The following is a 13,563-nucleotide window of genomic DNA, read 5'->3' as shown; positions in this document are numbered from 1 at the left end:
ATGCCACAGGATTACTAAAGTAAAATAAAGATAGTGTGTCATATGATTACACACAAAACAGACCCATGTATAGCTAATAGAGTGAATATACAATCACATTTCCGTTATATTAATAATGCTCAGGGTCTCAAAATGTAAGAAACAATATTAGTAGTACAAAAATTCATAAATTGGGGTCACAGTAGAAAATGTTACTAAAAAATGAAATATTAATTACAAATTAAGAATAAAAAATAAATAAAGAGTAAAAAAGGATCACCTAATATCGTAATAACGTAATATTGGATACACAGTGAAAATAATGTGTGTTGAACGTCCTAATTGACAAAATAAAACTACTATGAGTGAGTATTATTATAGTCCATATCAAATGTGCAGTACTTCAACTTGATAATGCTTCAATCCACAACGTTCCCGTTGGGAGCTTACTTACACTCCTTCACCTCAATCTCATGAGGTAAGTGCCGCGTAGTGTACAGATAAGTCTCCTTCCCGGTATCGGCTGTAGGTATGAGATGTGTTGTCTTTTCAATACTGTTCTCTCCTCTCACCGCTCTTTCCCCACAGTGCATGCAATCATATAAGAAAAAGGACATACGATAGTGCAACACTGTTTCAAAATGACACACTATTTATTAATATCTAACGATGTATGCTTACATCAAGAACCCTCAATATTATGAGGTAAATTAAAACTTTAAAACTTTAAAATCCTTTTGCTAGATTGCGGGGGCATGGTGCTGGTCACATATGCACACAGTGCAAACTTAGCATAAAGTAAGACACAATCCTGACGCGTTTCGAAGGGACACAAGCAATTCAGCCCTTCTTCCTCAGAGGTATATATAAAATCTGGAAAATTAAGCGCACAAGGAATCTCCTCATAGTGTTTTCAGGTTTAATAAAAGTACATAAAATAAATAAACAATCCCCCCTTGAAGGTGGGTACTCACAGAACAGAACCTCAATCAATATGAAGTAAGGATAAGTCTTTGAGCACCACAAAATGGTGATAAGGATAAGTCCCACTAGGCTGTCTAGAGAACCATATGTAACTGTCCTCAGCTCTAGGTTCACGAGTAGTCCGCTATGTGGCGACTTGAAAACAAAGTTCCCAATCCCGGTATAGCAAATGCAGCAAATGCCAAATCGATGTGGCAGTGTACAGAGTAAGAGCAATTTCGAACCGCTACTATGTAACCAGCTTAGCTTGTCTGTGTCTTACACTGTGTTGAAATGTGGGCGTGGCCTAACACGTTTCACAGAAGTAACCGCTTCGTCAGAGGCAACATCGATTTGGCATTTGCTACATTTGCTATACCCGGATTGGGAACTTTGTTTTCAAGTCGCCATATAGTGGACTACTCATGACCCTAGAGCTGAGGACAGATACGGTTCTCCAGACTTCTTTGGTAGTCTTGAGATTTCAAATTGCCATGCACACAGTCAAGACATCCAGTGCCTAAAGCAGCAAAGCAGACCCAAAAAATCAGTGAACCTCCACCATATTTGACTATTGGGACTGTATTCTTTTCTTTAAAAACCTAATTTCTTTTTCTGAAAACAGTAGAATGATGAGCTGTCCCAAAAAGCTGTAATTTTGTTTGTCTGTCCACATCACATTCTCCCAAAAGGATTTTGGCTTTCTCAGGTAAGTTTTGGCAAACTCCAAACTGGCTTTTTTATGTTTCTGTGTCAGCAGTTGGGTCCTCCTGAGTCTCCTACCATAGCATCCCTTTTCATTCAGATGGTGATGTATAGTGCGAGCTGACACATTTGTACCCTCTGCCTGAAGGTCAGCTTGAATTTGTCTGGAAGTTGATTGAGGTTCTTTATCCACCATTCAAACAATCTTTTGTTGCAATCTTTGATCAATTTTCCTCTTTCGTCCACATCCAGGGAGATTAGCTACAGTGCCATGAGCTGTAAACTTCTTGACAATGTTGCACACCGTGGACACAGGAACATTAAAATCCCTGGAGATGGACTTGTAACCTTTATATTGTCCATGCTTTTCCATAATTTTTGTTCTCAAATCCTCAGACAATTCTTTTCTGCTCTTTCACTTCTCCATGCTCAGTGTGGCACACAGAGACACACATCAGAAATTTTGAGTCAATTTTTAACCATTTTAACTGGTTACCGGTGAGATTTCTATATTGTCAGCACCTGTTAATCTATTAATTGATACAGGTGAGTTTAATTACAAATTACAGGAGTATCACAAACTTGGAATTCAATTTTTTTCTTACAATTTTGAGAAAGTGCCTCTCTCTTGCTCTCTCTCTCTCTCTCTTTCTCTTTTTTTCTCTCTTTCTCTTTTTTTCTCTTTTTCTCTCTTTTTCTCTCTTTCTCTCTTTCTTTCTCTTTCTTTCTTTCTCTTTCTTTCTCTCTTTCTCTCTCTTTCTTTCTCTCTCTCTCTCTCTCTCTTTCTTTCTCTCTCTCTCTCTTTCTTTCTCTCTCTTTCTTTCTCTCTCTCTCATTTTTTTTTCTCTTTTTTTTTCTCTTTCTCTCCACACACACATATACATTATATATATATTAGCGCTGCAGAATCTGTTGACGCTCTACAAATAACTGATAATAATATTACACACACAATATATATTAGGCTTACCAGTGTTGCATTAGTTAATGGAATATTACAGAACAAGTTAAAAATCCAATACTTATTTGCCCTGTACCGTTCATTACTTGGGTATTCCTTGCCAATAGGCAAACAATTAAGCATAGCATCTTAAAAATATGACCACTTTATTTATAGTTCTACTACAATTTAATTAATATGTTTAACTACTTCTTTGAATGCTAATTATATTTGACAGTTGATTAAATGTTTTTTGCTTTTTAGAGTTTCTTTGGCTTTTCAGAAATTTGCAAATGTTAAAACTGTCAGCTAAAGTATGTGAAAATGTAATTCAAGAAAACATGACAATCATTTGCTTCAATGAGAGGAACAATGTGAAATTACTGTTGGCTTTTTCTCTGTAATTTCTGTGTGTAGGAGGTTAAACAAAGAAGTCAAGATTACACAAATGAATTAATACTGCTATGTCAAACACAGTATGTAAAATATATTAAATCATTGCAGATTAAGCCTCACACTTCTCCATAGACTGTTTATTAATAAAGTACAGCACATCATGTTTAAATATTTATGCCATTGATACCCATGAGTACAAATTATTTTATTCTACTGTGTCTGGTTAGTGTGAGAATATTATATGTATACAGTTTTCTTTTACCTTCGTTTTTTTGAGGTATTTATGGGGAGAATATTAAAAAATGTGTTTTTTGCATAAACAAAACTTACAATAACTAAGAAAAGTGTCCCCATGAGATAACACTCTAAGCTAGGCTAGGCTTGATATTGACCTCTTGCTTCCACAGAATATTCTCTGTGTCTCAAAGAAGAAGAATTTAATAGAACTACACTTTTTATAACACGTTTGCCATCTTATAACTGTATCGAAACCTGTCATCTTTTTAACGAAATACTTGGCGCAATATGATAGAAAATATGAAATCCGAGTTTAAAATATTGTGGAATTGAAACCCCTTATTTTAATTTGCGATGAGACTTTTTCTTTGTCAAGTAGGATGTAGCAAGTGTACAGTATGTTGTGCAAATTAAATGTCGCTTCTTGTTTTTTGTGATTGTCGTAGCTCCCTTTATTAGGTTAATTGCCATGATGATGTCATTATGTCTGTTTGTGATAAAACAAGAGGCAGTGACCATTGCCTCGCCTTTTGTACCAAGTACTGTTGGTGATAGGGCTCTGACAATATCTCAAATTGTACAAGTGACCCTCTTATTTAAAAATAAAAAAAGGAAATCTAATGTTGAATAAATAGTCATTTGTGTAGCTAGAATTTATGGGTTTATATTGCATAATGCTGGATGCAAAAAAATAAATATATTTTTAAAAATAATAAATATATATATATATATATATATATATATATATATATACTGCATACAGTTACTACTCTTATTTCCCACTTTACCTAGAATGATATGCTGCCCTTATTTGAAAGAAGCGAATTCCCTCTTGAGAAAGTGGGGCATCACATGTGAGAGATAATATAACAAAAAATACCCATTGGTGTGTCTGAGGAGTAGAAAAGAATATATATATATATATATATATATATATATATATATATATATATATATATATATATATATATATATATATAAAATAATATAACATGCATGGCTGGTAAGTAATTTAACATTTATAAACACTGATTTATTTCAAGATATATCAAGTCAATTTCTCAGATTTTTAATCAAATTTCTTCTACCTTTAAGATAAAGACTTCAGTTTTTCTCCTTAGTGAATATGGTTTCAAACTAACATGCTCAGTTATAGTGACTGTAAACATCTTATTATTACAAGATATTTCCGTGTTGTTGATAAAGAATAACATATTGACCAAGTTTTCACATATTTAAAACTAATTAACATCCCTTTTATTGCAATTAGTGTTCATTAGCCAAACTCCACCCATCATTTGCCTTATTTGGAGGAGCCAATCTGGACTTTAGTCCACAGACAACAAGGCTAGTCACTGTTATAAAGTTGGAAAAAAACATATTGTTTTTCAGTTGTTAATTAATAAAGCCACTTTGGGAGATATGTGTAGCAGGGTTAGCCTTCTGAAGTCAACAGGGTTCATTTCAAGGTCTGATATTTAGAAATTGCTACATTTTCAGAGCTAAGTTGCATTAAAAGGAGCTGACATAAATAAGTAAAATATATTGTAAAGTTGTTACTTTACAACTTTACAACTAGTCACAGCTAGCCACATTCATTTTGTTAGTAAAATATCCATTGCTGAAGCCAATCAGGGACAGCCATGTGTACGGGTTAGACTTGGGAAACCTGCCATAGGTACTTCCTGTATTTAGAACTTCACACTTCACAATTGTCAGACATTAAAAAAATAGGGAAAGAGGGCAAAATAAATAATGGATTAAAGAATTAATTACACAACTATATGGCAGCTGCAATGCTTTGTCACTCTTGAGCAGGACTTTGTTGGCAGTGTTCATTTTGTCGACTAAAACTAGACTAAAATGAGAATAAAACTAAAGAAATTCTGATGACTAAAATACGACTAAAATGGCTAAAACTAAATCAAAATTACATTTTAGTTAAAACACTATGGGGCTGAATTATCAATGTCCACCACACATCAATAAATGCCGACAGCATACAATGTCGGCATTTATCATTGCGCAAGGACATTTGCGGCCATTCGGTTGATAGCAGGGGGTGTCAATCAACTTGATCCTATGCGATCGGGCGGATTGCTTCCGCCGCATCAAAGCTGGCGGATGAGTTAAGGAGCGGCGGTCTTAAGACCGCTACTTCTTAACTTCTGTTTCCGGCAAGCCTGAAGACTTGCACGGGAACAGATGCATTAAGATTCATACAGGTCATGATAAATCAGCCCCTATGACTAAAACTAAATCAAAATTAGATTTTAGTTAAGACTATGGGCCGATTTATTAAAGTGCAGACGGACATGATACGATGTAGCGTATCATGTCCTCCGCACATCAATAAATGCCGACAGCATACACTGTCGGCATTTTTCATTGCAGAAGCAGTTGTAGTGAACTGCTTGTGCAATGCCACCCCCTGCAGATTCACGGGCAATCAGCGGCTAGCAGGGGGTGTCAATCAGCCCAATCGTATAAGATCGGACGGATTGATGTCAAAACAAGCGGACAAGTTATAGAGCAGTGGTCTTTAGACCTCTGCTTCATAACTACTGTTTCCAGCGAGCCTTGATAATTCGGCCCCCAAGACTAAAACTAAATCAAAATGACATTTTAGTTAAGACTATGACTAAAACTAAATCAAAATTTACTGTCAAAATTAACACTTTATGCAAGGTGTTATAATCAATCCATATCTAATTACGGCTCTTTTTTGTATAAATACAGTTAAATCTGTATTGCATGTTCAAACCTTAATACCATAAATAAAAACAGGTTAATAAACTTTTATTCCAGAAGTATATAATGAGTTTGGCAGTTCTAGAGCAGTGTTAATTTTGTTTCCGAAATTATTTTGGATCTGTGAACAATCAATTGATTCTTCCTATAGAAATAAGAATAACCCACGAGTATGGGTTCAAGTTATGCTGTGCCTGTGCTAGCTGCAGAAACTGATTGTGGTGTTGAGTTACTTGATACTTGTTTTAATTATTAACAGAGAATTGTTAACGTTTTTATATTGGGTAATACAGTATGTGCAATACAGCCAATACAGTTTACAGTTTTTTTTTTTTTTATATTTTAAAGTTGCACTTCTGTTTGTTTATGAAACTTGGTTTTATTTAATTTTAACTTTAAAAAAGACGTTATATATATCACAACGGCTAAATCTGTGTCTGTATTGCATGTTTAAACCTTAATACCATAAATAATAAAGGGCGTTATGTTTACTCCTGGAGTGTTTAATGAGTTTGGAAATGACTGAGAAATGCTTAAATAATGCATTACACTTTAACTAAACCCTTTAGATTTTAGTCGACTAAAACTAAAACAATTCAGATGACTAAAATACGACTAAAATGGCATTTTAGTCAAAAGACTAAAACTAAGGGGTATATTTATTAATATGCGAGCTGACATGATACGATAAATGCTGACAGCATACACTGTCGGCATTTATCATTGCACCAGCAGTTCTTGTGAACTGCTGGTGCAATGCCCCCCCCTGCAAATTCACGGCCAATCGATTTCTGTCCGCGGCCTCAGAGCAGGCAGACAAGTTATGGAGCAGCGGTCTTTAGGGGCATCAAGCTTGATAAATCAGCCCCTATGTCAAAATTAACACTGCTTGTTGGTAAGTCAATCAGATGCACCTATTTGATAATGGCCTAGCTTGACCTGTTTAGCAGCATGTCTGGTGTGCAAAGATAACTTTTTGTTTAACTGCCTTATGAAGTTCAGTAATAAAAATGAGTGAATTTTATAATCGCATTGACATGTCTTCTTAAAGGGATGTTAAACAATCTGTTTCATTGTAGTAGCAAAAAAAGCAATAAGCAGTGGCTTATACTTAATAGTAGTAGTCATTTTACTTATCCTTTTTTTTTGCTTCATTTCTACAGTGTACTTCACTTCTTGTCCCAACCCCTCAAGGAGGAGGAGGAGGCCGCAACAGGAATACAAATACAAAGGTATAGTGCATATTTTAAAGTGTTGCTAGGAGACACCATAACATAGTTGCAATTTGTTTATTGCCCATGATCAAATTAGGTCTTCTGCTGCAAAAATCATGTGACCTAAAACTTAAGTTTTGTAATGTCTGCTTCCTTGTTTAGCTGAGGGCAGGGGCTACACTGAGAATTTCTAGGTGCTTGTTTTACTTTAATCTTAAGTAATAATAATTGTTGTTACTTAAGAAGTACTGTTTAATATCCCTTTAAGCTGCACTTGTTATTTTTGTAGCCTATGAAAAGCCTATAATGTTCAATTTTAAAACCTTGTATTTAGAAACCATATAATAGTAATCATATAATATTAATTATACAAATAACCCATGTATTACTACTACTGAAATTATTAAAATTAACAATAATGTTCATTTTAAATGTAGCAATCTGTTAAGTGATATATTTAAGTATTTTCTATTAAATACTGTATATATTAATTTATTGCAAAATGTAATAGAACTTTTGTATTAATGCATTCTGCTTCTTTGTATTCCGTCTCAAGAGAATAACCTACTTCAAAATTGTCAGAGACTTATTATCCTTTATTTAATAAGCACCAACAAGTAGGCAGCTCTGAATGCTGGAAACACTCGTTGTCATGATTTATTTCACAAAAATTAAGCCAAAATGGGGAAGCCATGTGTGAAAAAACTAAGTACACCTTATGATTCAGTAGCTTGTAGAACCACCTTTAGCAGCAATAACTTGAAGTAATCGTTTTCTGTATGACTTTATCAGTCTCTCACATCGTTGTGGAGGAATTTTGGCCCAATCTTCTTTAAAAAGTTGCTTTAGTTCATTGAGGCTTGCGGGCATTCGTTTATGCACAGCTTTCTTAACGGGACAGTATACACCAATTTTCATATAACTTCATGTAATAGACACTACTATAAAGAATAATATGCACAGATACTGATCTAAAAATGTATTTAGAAACCAGTTTAGCTCTGATAAAAAGGTAGCCGAACACCCACTGTAAGTGTGAAATAGCAGACACCCCCCTCCTCACCCTTCCTTTGCATATGAAAAGACCCTTTACACAAACAGGAGCAAGCTGGAGTAGGTATACATCAGTATTCTCCTAAAATTTTGGGGTTTGGTTAGGAGTCTTAAAATCAGGGCAATGTTATTTAAAAATTAGCAAAACTATAAATTAAAAAAAAACAAAAAAAAAAAAACTATCATCTACAAAACATTTATGCAAAGAAAAATCTAGTGTATAATGTCCCTTTAAGGTCCTGCCACAGCATTTCAATCGGGTTGAGGTCTGGACTTTGACTGGGCCATTGTAATACCTTGATTTTTTTCTTTTTCAGATATTCTGTTGTATATTTGCTGGTGTGCTTGTGATCATTGGCCTGTTGCATGACCCAATTTTCGGGCAAGTTTTAGCTGTCGGACAAATGGTCTCACATTTGACTCTAGAATACTTTATTATAAGCCCTCTTTTTCTTACCTGCAGGAGCCACGCAAACAGACCACATCTCATATAGCTAAACAGTTATGTAAACACTTTTTCTTTTGTACCAAATTAGAATCAACCAACAATAGCGCACAATAGCTGTCGACCCATAAAGGGTACCCTATAAATGGAGAAGTTTTGTTCTTTTTGTTTTTTCTCTTCCTCCATCTGTTGTTTCTTTGTATCTTTGGAATCCTGAAAGACTGATGTATGTATATCCAATTTGCATATTTTCATGTTTGTACTGATTATATATTTTTCAATAAAGCATTTAAAAAAAAAAAAAAAAAAAGAATACTTTATTATACAAAGGAATTCATGGTCATCTCAATGACTGCAAGGTGTCCAGGTCCTGTGGCTGCAAAAGAAGCCAAAATCATCACCCCTCCACCACTGTGCTTCATAGTTGGTATGAAGTGTTTGTCCTGATATGCTGTGTATGGTTTTCGCCAAATGTGGCTCTGTGCATTATGGCCAAACATCTTAACTTTGGTCTCGTCTGTCCAAAGCACATTGTTCCAGAAGTCTTGTGGTTATTTCAGATGCAACTTTGCAAACCTAAGCCGTACTGCCATGTTCTTTTTAGAGAGAAAAGGCTTTCTCTTGGCAACCCTTCCATACAAACCATACTTGTTCAGTCTTTTCTAACTGTACTGTCATGAACTTTAACATTTAACATGCTAACTGAGGTCTGTAGAATCTGAGATGTAGCTCTTGGTTTTTTTGCCATTTCTCTGAGCATTGTCTGACCTTGGGGTGAATTTGCTGGGATGTCCACTCCTGGGAAGATTGGCAACTGTCTTGAATGTTTTCCACTTGTGAATAATCTTTCTCACTGTAGAGTTATAGACTTTAAATTGTTTGGAAATGGCCTTCCATTCTTTTCCACATTGATGGGCAGCAACAATTGTTTCTCTAAGATCATTGCGGATGTCTTTCCTCCTTGGCATTGTGTTAAAACACGCCTGAATGATTCAGACCAACAAACTGCTAAAACTTCGGCTTTTATAGAGGTGGTCACACTTGCTGATGATCAATTATAATCAAGGGCTTTTGATAACCAGCACCTTGCTGCCACTAAGCCTCTTAATTTAGTTAAATAAATCACGACACAGTGTAATATGTCATGTTTTGTTGTTTATCTGATGTTGTATTTACCTAAGTTTTAGACCTGCTAAGGACCAGATTGTTATTATGTCCTGATACGTAAAACCATAGAAGAGGGTGTACTTTTTTATTGTATGACAGTACCTTCTATATTTTTCAATGCTTAGTATTTTGCAGAAAGGATACAAAATATATGGCATTTATTTATAGTGATACTATATAAATATAGCAAGAAAACTGAGACCTGACAATACATAATAATAAAAGTAAGAGACATCTCTTGTGTGTGTTAGGGGCAATTTTTTATTTCTTGCCTGAGTTTGGAGTATGGTTCATGTTACACTGAGAAGAGACAGCTGGAAGTCTGTTTTGGTGGGGAATATGGATAAGAAACATTTGGGGATTACATTATAAACTTCTTTTTCAAGAAGTGTTTGAAGTTTTGTAATGTGATATTCTGACATACCCAGGTAGATTTCTCTATAGAGTAAGCACAGATTGGAGATCAAAGAGAGAGAAATAATAGAAGATGGAAGATGTAGACCATTGGCAGACTCAGTATGACAGCTTGGGGAGTAACCTGTTATATAAATATCAATATAAGTACTTGGTTAGGTTCATATTTGTTTAGGTTATGTATCCTGCATATGAATTGGTAGCATATGGACATCCAATAAAGGGGACTGTTAGAGATGTGCAGTTGATGCTTATGGACAATCTTGTTGATACGTCTCAGGAGTGTCCTCCAGTAATGTTGGTGAATTGGAGCTAAGATTCTTATTATAATATTTGTTTATATTGTTAACTAAGCATTGTTAAGTTAGTAGTCCATATTTTGGCATGGGACTAAGTGTTGCTGGTTAAATACAAATTGTTTTTGTTAAATTCATGTGGGATATTTAAGTGATTCGTTTTGGGTTAAGTTAGATTTATAGATTATATTGTGTCCATAATATATAGGTACCAGACAATTGAATCGAATAATAATTAATATAGATATTTTATACCCTACTTGATATAGAATATTGTAACAACTAGACATATATTTTTGTTCATATTCAATACACTATTTTCTGCATAAATATAATCAATGTGTTTATAGAGAATAACTGGTCAGAACTCGGGAATTAATTTAAGTTTAAATTAATTATTAATATTTATAATAATGTTATTGTCATAATTTCTAGATACCTCAATAGCATTTTGGAATACATTACAGAAATTATATAACGTTTCACTGGGGTGTATTGATAAGATTCTATTATATTAATTGGAGTTATTGCTGACAATAATTTTATGATTATTAATATTCATAATTACATTAATCAAAGATTTGTTATGCAGTGATGTGCAGTGACTTCAGAGGCTGGTGAGGCAGTGGCTCGGAATCGGATATGCCTTCATTGTTTTGATATCCTTTGTTGAAAATCATATCTAAATATGCTCAGTAACTACTGAGCATATTTAGATATGATTTCCAACAAAGGATATCAAAAGAATGAAGAAAACCAGATATTAGATGTAAATTGGAAAGTTAATTAAAATTGCATGCTCTTTATATATTATACAATATATTATACAATATACATACATACTTTCGGTGTTCCCGCGCTTTACAGGCTTCACTCACTCCTGTCCTGAGGCCAGGCCACACACAAAAAAATCAAGTGAACAGTCAAGTGTTTATGTTTTTCAAGCAGCCTTAATATTTTAATTTTAGTTTACTACGCAACGTCGCAACAAGCCTGACTATAGTAAGCCTCCTTGGCTGGCCTGGAGCTATAAAGCCACCCGGTCCCCCCACGTGGGTGATTCAGAACTCAGTCTCTCTTACTAATTTTAGTAACTATTTGACTCCGTCCTGAGTCCACTTTCCCTGAGGCCACTCACACAAAATCAACTGAAGACAGTGACAGTCCAGTCCAGACCAGTCCATAAAGCAAACAAGCCACCCGGTCCCACGTTCAGATTCAGAACGTTTTACTTTTACTATTTTTTTAGTAACTGTTTTTGTCAGTGCTATAAATTGGTGTGAAAAACACACAGTATAGCACTGACAAAAACAGTTACTAAAAAAATAGTAAGAGTAAAACGTTTTGAATCTGAATCGAGAATTATATCAATACTAATACTTCAAAGGGGGGCTACCTGAGTCAGTGATAATATAATATTATTTATTATCCACCACCTACCTAAATAAGATGCTGCGGCCGTCGTCGTCTAAGTAGACTTAAGTATTATAGAATACTGCTGCTGAGCTGCTCAATGCTCTCTCTTACTGATGTCCGACTCTGACTCCGTCTCTGAGCTGACGCCGGGCACGTGATGACAGACGCTGACGCGCGCCTCTATTCCTTAGTTTCCGTCTGGCACTCAGCCCGCCCAGAGACTCAGACTTGCTGAGGTCTGATTGGCTGAGAGGTGGCCAAGGCTCCAGAGGCTTTCAAAGTCAAGCCTCCGGTGTGGGAGAATGGGCCGCATTGAGAGCACTGCATTAACACTTATTCTCCTCTTGATGGCAGTCTCTCAGCGGCCCATACACTTCCCAGTCAATACATTTCATATTGCGCAATATAAGGATAGCTAGCCTCCACTTTATTGCGAAATATAAGGATAGCTAGCCTCCACTTTATTGCGCAATATGAATGTATTGTATTACTATTTTTTTGCACAAGTCATAAATAAAATAATACCCTTCGAGGCTTTATGCATGAAAAAAACTCCATCTAGACATTTGATCTCTATCATTTACGCCCTTCTCCTTCACCCCAAGGACAGCCCCCTTCCAAATTATACCAGAAGGTGGCACAGAGAGTTGGGAACGGATTTGTCCGAGGAGGAGTGGCAGCGTATTTTCTGGGCTGCCAGGACAGTCTCGGTCTCAGCTCGTATACAAGAATCTCACTACAAGTTCCTGAGTAGATGGTATCTTACGCCATCTAGGCTTCGAGCAATCTACCCTAGAGTTTCAGACAGGTGCTGGAGAGGGTGTGGGGAGACAGGAACGATTTTACATATCTGGTGGGATTGCCCCCTCTTGGAGCCCTTCTGGACCTCTGTTTCTGGAGATTCAGGGGATTCTGGAGATGGATATTCCAAAAATCCCAGAGATATTGCTGTTCCATTTCCCCAATAAAATAAAGGACAGTCTGAAAAAGACACTTCTAAAATTGATGTTGACAGGAGCCAAGAACCTTGTCCCCCGGAGGTGGAAATCAGCTCAGATTCCCACGCTGGCGGATTGGAAACAAAGTGTGCAGGACATCCTGCTTCTGGAAAAATATCACTATGTTAGGATTCAGAAACTGGACGTCTATATGACGCTGCTGCAGATGTGGGATGGTGCCTGCTCAGCGGGCTAGTTAGTAGACCTGGAACCATTGTAACTTAATAGATAGGTGCACAATGTGAGTTACCTATTCCCTTATAATTTTTTTTTTTTTTTTTTTTTTTTTTTCTTCTCTCATTTCCACCTCTCTCTATTTCAGTATCTTATATTTCTCTGTCTATTCTCTGACTATTCACTTATCGACATGAAGTCGCGGGGTATGCAAGGACCGGTCACTTTAGTAGTGATGACATACTGAAATAAGTCAATATCATTTTTATTTTACTCTAACTGGCCCTGTTAGGTTTTTTCTTTTTTCTTTTTCTCTATGTGTTCGTTTTGCCCAATTTTTTGGGCATATCTACAAAAGTTATATTTCATGTTACAGAAAAATTTCTAAAAAATTGTAAAAATGGAGCAAAATGAT

The 13,563-nt window shown here is 35.6% G+C and overlaps 1 protein-coding gene across 1 annotated transcript in view; it reads left to right on the top strand.

The window, feature by feature from the left end:
* CALCR (calcitonin receptor) overlaps nucleotides 1-13,563 on the top strand; it is a 1,065,293-nt gene that overhangs the window by 245,682 nt on the left and 806,048 nt on the right. Inside the window, exon 3 of the mRNA XM_053714051.1 lies at nucleotides 7,135-7,203. The gene's annotated coding sequence lies outside the window, so the exon portion shown is untranslated. The remainder of the gene's footprint in view (nucleotides 1-7,134; nucleotides 7,204-13,563) is intronic.

Source organism: Bombina bombina, chromosome 5 (genome assembly GCF_027579735.1).
Source record: "Bombina bombina isolate aBomBom1 chromosome 5, aBomBom1.pri, whole genome shotgun sequence".
NCBI lineage: Eukaryota > Metazoa > Chordata > Amphibia > Anura > Bombinatoridae > Bombina > Bombina bombina.
The sequence above is the reverse complement of the archived record's forward strand: the minus strand, read 5'-3'. Positions and strand labels throughout refer to the sequence as shown.